At 44.4% G+C, this 5,250-nt stretch overlaps 1 long non-coding RNA gene across 1 annotated transcript; it reads right to left on the minus strand.

The window, feature by feature from the left end:
* Nucleotides 1-1,874: 1,874 nt before the first annotated feature.
* Nucleotides 1,875-3,154, minus strand: LOC107383231 (uncharacterized). Its single transcript, XR_001572720.3, has 2 exons — nucleotides 2,815-3,154; nucleotides 1,875-2,666 (listed from the first exon to the last, which is right to left on the minus strand). It is a non-coding gene; the product is annotated as an uncharacterized lncRNA (long non-coding RNA).
* Nucleotides 3,155-5,250: the final 2,096 nt, after the last annotated feature.

The raw sequence follows: 5,250 nt of genomic DNA on the forward strand, positions 1-5,250 counted from the left end.
CATTTGAAAGGTCACCAGACACCTTCATAAATGATGAGGTTAAAATGTCGTACATAGTCGGCTTACTCCGGGGTAGGGCTCTGCAAAGGCCGAGGCTAAGAGCTGGCAGGCTAGCTTCCTGCGAGGTCCGCTCTCGGCTTTTCTAGCTGAGTTCAAACAACGTTTTGACCAGACGGAGTCTCCCACAGAAATCGCATAGCAGATTTGGAATCTCCAGCAGGGTAAACAGTCGGCCCTCAATTTTGCCATAGAATTCCACACTTTGGCTTCCATATCAACTTTAGACGAGGCTTCTCTAAAAGCCGCTTTCTCTCAGGTTGTGACCGATAAGATAAAAGATCAGCTCGCGTTTTGCCAGGAACCCGAGAACCTCGAGTCCCTTATCAACCTCACCTCAAACATTGAAACGCCTTAAGGAAAGACACAAGACTTCGACGTTCAGGCCACCTTCAACCACTGCTGCACAGCAACATCCCCATCAAACACCTCAACAGCACCTCCTTCCCTCGGGGTCAGATGAACCCATGCAAATCGGACGAGTGCAGTTAACTCCCGAGGAGAAAATGAGACGCCGTTCCCTGGGCCTTTGCCTCTATTGTGGTCAACCTGGCCACTTAATCCATAACTGTCCTGTTCAGCCAAAAACCAAAGCCCACCAGTAGGACTGGGATTACTGGTGGGTGGGATTCCTAGTGCTCAAAATTCCCGGTGCAGCTTAACTTGTACTGTTTCTTTCCACAAACAAAAATTCCCTACCAAGGCAGCACCAATCCACCTATCGATATCACGCTCCAGTTTTCCATATATATATGTGTGTGTTTGTGTGTCGGCTACTACCAATAGACAGTCTTGATTATTACTTGGCTGTGGAAGTTCATCCCTAGAACAGAAGTAGGGCCGTAGTATCTACTTAGTGTATTCCACGTTTGATCAGGATTTGCACAATTGGCTTGAAATCGGCTCGAAATTGTGGTTTTGCACAACTTCCTGAAGTTTGCAGCAAAGGCTCTGAGAGTGTTGTTGACCTTGTTGACCTCCAGGATCCACGTGTGGCACTGATTTATAGGTTTTTTTGTAGTCCAGGAAGTGTGTAGGTTTGTTTGTCTTGGTGGCTCGGTCAACCAGCAGCTGGTATTTTCTAGTAAAGCCTTGCTGTGCCTCTTGCTTGGAGGAAAGACTGGTTAGAATGCAATTATAAAATCTATCTATTGGTGTTTGTAAATTCTGACAAGGTATTTGCTTTGAACTAAAAATAGTTTTCTAGAGCCAGTGCATGCTAAAATAACCCTTTACTGGATCTCTTTTTACAAGACACACCATGACGGCAAATCAGCGTAATACTGCCGCCACTGTGTTTTGTATCAGTTTCATCTTTACTAACGGACACTAGGGGGTGCCAAAAGCAAGCCAATACTGCATAGTTTCTCATTAAAGGTGCATGAAATGACGTAAGAAAGACATTCTGCAGTCAAATTTGGTTACTGCAGTCATTTTTCAAAACACACAAGTGACTCTCGCTACTGTTCCACGAGGTTCACGGCCCTTTCAGTTACAGATCAGCATCAGAGGACTCTAAACAATGAGCAAAGTCGAGTCAGATATAGTACGTTGATAAGATGTATGCACTTAAATCAAATAGAAAAATAGCTTGAGATACTTTTAGAGCCAACTGTTTGTTTCTAATAAACTGTTAGCATTAGCTCAACATTAGTCTCTAGCCTTCTTTGTCTGATATTAGAGTAAAACAAAGATAATGTTGTTTCTTAAGCCTGATTTATGCTTCTTCATCTGCGTCGGTGCAGAGACACGCAAAGCCAATGTGCATCGGCATAAGGGTTCTCCAATGGGCCCACAGAGGGTGACGGAGACATCAATTCAATTCAAGTCAAAAATACTTTATTAATCCCAGAGGGAAACTGATTGCTGTAGTAGCTCAGAATAATAATAATAATCAAGTCATCAAAGAGTTGTTGTATATCACAATGGCTGTTGGCAGGAAGGATCTCCAGTAGCAGTCAGTGTTGCAGCCAAACTGAAGAAGCCTCTGACTGAAGACACTCCGTTGTCGGACAGTCTTTTGAAGAGAATGCTCAGGGTTGTCCATCATTTTCTTGATTCTCTGGAGAATCCTTCTTTGCATTATCTCCTCCAGTGGTTCCACAGTCGTCCCCAGAACAGAACCAGCCTTTTTTATTAGGCTGTTGAGCCTTTTCAGGTCCCTGCTTCTGAAGCTGCTACCCCAACAGACGATGGCTGAAGAGATTACACTCTCAACAACAGACTTGTAGAAGATCTGCAACATCTTACTACAGACATTGAAGGACCTAAGCATTCTCAAGAAGTGCAGTCTGCTGTGTCCCTTCTTGTAAACAGCTTCACTGTTCTTTCTCCAGTCCAGCCAACATGCACAAAATGTTAAACACCCATCAAAAATAACAGACCGCAAGCTTGTGATTGGTCAGGGCGCCACTTCCTGTATATTCGTCACCAGCACAGATGTAGCTCCGTTGAAAAGTGAACAGATATTTAGCAGCAGACCCCAAACAGATTGAAGAATGCTGTTGTGTTTTCAACAGGGATGTTGGTGACACCGAGTTAAACCACAAAAGAAGATCCTGGAGTTTAGTTGCAGCTTGTTTAATTGTCTCATGAACATGTGGTGAAAACTGAAATGACAGAAAATAGACTCCATCTTAACAGATAGAAGCAGGTTTACATCCAAACATGCATTACTCTCGCTGAAACTTTCGTGTTAGCAAAATAAACACTAATATCCAAAGCTATTCATATAAACTGTCATATAAAGCAACTTACGGCGTTCCAGCCTGATAATTCAGAGAAGATGGCATCTGATTACATCTCCACGCTGCCTTCAGCATGAGGCGCCTGTTTCTCCGCGAAAACAGTGTTTGACCAGAACCGGAAGTGCGCCACCAGAACAGGAAGTACATTTTAGCGATATTTTCTTTTTTAACTAAAACGCATATAAAGCATGAATTATTCATTTTAACAACACATATCAATGTTTTTAATGACAAATCATTTTAGAATTATTTATTTCAAACTTATGAACCTATTTATTCAGAGAAATGCCTTAAGGGCAACACAAACTCATTGCTGAAAAAATCTGAAAATATTAACACTTATTCACTCGTGAGTGAAGGAATACAAAATACGGAGCAAACGTGGACGGAAACGATGAAAAATGTGGGTTTAGAGGTGGCGACTGCATGAAGAAGAGGAGAATGAAGGACAAATTTGTCCGTCTTATAAAGTCTCTGAAATATATAAACACAATAGTAAATACACTATTGAGGACCAGATGCATGAGTGCTATGGTGGCAGGACACCACAGAACAGCGCTACGCCCTCTGTTGTCCTGGAGGGGAATTGCTTTGCAACGCTCTGCTGCCTGAACAGAAGTTCGAATGTGAAAACCTTTCCGACACAACGTGTGCATCTCTCTGTTGCAGAGCTCATGGAGAAGTATAAACCAGGCTTTAGGGATACAAGAAATAACTTATAGGTCGTTCCTGTTTACTGGCTTTGGTTCTGAACAAAACACTGCTGCGTTTGCTGGCGAGTATTGAATTACAAATGCTGGAGCTGCAACGTTCAACAACCCCACAATTGTAAACAGAGACCACGTCCCTCTTCAGCTGTTTTAAATGGAGAAAAACCAACAAACCCCTTCCTTCCAGCACGATTTAGACATTAGACTGTTTTGTAATTATTTCACTGAGGCATTCTGACATATTGTACACTTATCGGTATCGGAACAATCTGGTTTTCTACTCTTAAAATTACATTAGCCAAAGCAGCCTTTTAATAGGGGGTTTCCAGCCAACTTTAAATAGAGTTTGAATGTGATTCTATTTCTATAATTTATTCATTTTTTGTTTTATTTTTAGGCTTAGTGCTGTTGTTGAGTTACTGAAACGCAGCCAAAAACTAGGATTCAAACTCGTTTTGATGACTTCCTGATGCTTCTGGGGATTAAAAAGATAACATGGTTACCATGGAGACATGCCAAGTGTGTGTGTGTGTGTGTGTGTGTGTGTGTGTGTGTCAATTATTCCAAGGTTATCTGGTGTCATCCTGTTTCTGCTGCAATTGTCATGGCTCAGCAAAAAGGCAGGGTTAAGTGTTGTGGCTGCATCTGTTGCTGCCGGCGGGGAGTCTGGGTTGCGGGGAAGAAGAAGGAAGAAGAAGAGCAAGATCCTGTTTCACATGAAAACGTTGTGTGCTCCTTCCTCAGAATTGGGCTTGCTCATTTTCAACCTAGTTTTGGTTTGCTATCCACCCCACTCCGGTGGAGCCCAATGGATAAGTTTGCTCCGCAGATTCTGTTGGACAAAATGTCTACCTGGGGGGGCAAATACCTGGGCCAGGGTCGGTCTTGAGGGCCTCCAGAACCTGATCTCTTACCTCCCAGGTGATGCCTCCCACGATAGTCGGGCTCATCCCAGCTGCATGGGTTCTTCTGTAGGGTCTGGCGACGGAGGACCCTGGGAAACTGGAAGTTGGTTCCTGGTAGGGTATAGGGAAGTATGGGTGGTCGGTCGTTGAAGTTCGCGATGCCTCTTATTAGTAGAGATTGCCAACCGAATCAGCTCCTCCAAGGTCTGTGGTTCTGGGCATAGGACCAGCTGATTCCTTACTTTATTGTTGAGGGCCTCAGTGAAGGCCGCGATCAGGGCATCGTCGTTCCAGGTCATCATTGCTGCCAGCGTCCGGAACTCGAGGGACATCTCGGCCACCATCCTTCGTCCCTGTGAAAGGTGCCAGAGTCTTTTCCTAATATCCGAAGAGGACTCGGCACTGCCAAAAATTAGCTCAAAATCGTTCAAAAATTCAGATTAAGATCCAGTTAAAAACCCAACACGGTGACTCTTGGCTTCGGCCCACTTTAACGTTTTACCTCTCAGAAGACCCACTATGTATGAAATTCTGGCTGAGTCTGTGCCAAAAGCACATGATGAGCGTTCACAGGCTAGTCTTCACTGAAGCAGGAAACATTGCAGTCATTGAACTCACCTCAGAAGGTTACAGAAGGCGTGGGAACAGCTAACTGGAAATGGTTGCCTTCCGTAGGACCTGGAGTTTACGGTCCGGGTGGAGCCGCTGCGGCCGCGGCAGCCAACGGTGGTTCCGGGGCGGCAGCTGACTGACTGTGGTGGTAACCGCTCGTGGATTTGTCGGACTAGGGCTTCTAACTGGTTGTAGCGTTGGTTAGCAGCAGCTAACTCT

Source organism: Nothobranchius furzeri, chromosome 1 (assembly GCF_043380555.1).
Source record: "Nothobranchius furzeri strain GRZ-AD chromosome 1, NfurGRZ-RIMD1, whole genome shotgun sequence".
NCBI lineage: Eukaryota > Metazoa > Chordata > Actinopteri > Cyprinodontiformes > Nothobranchiidae > Nothobranchius > Nothobranchius furzeri.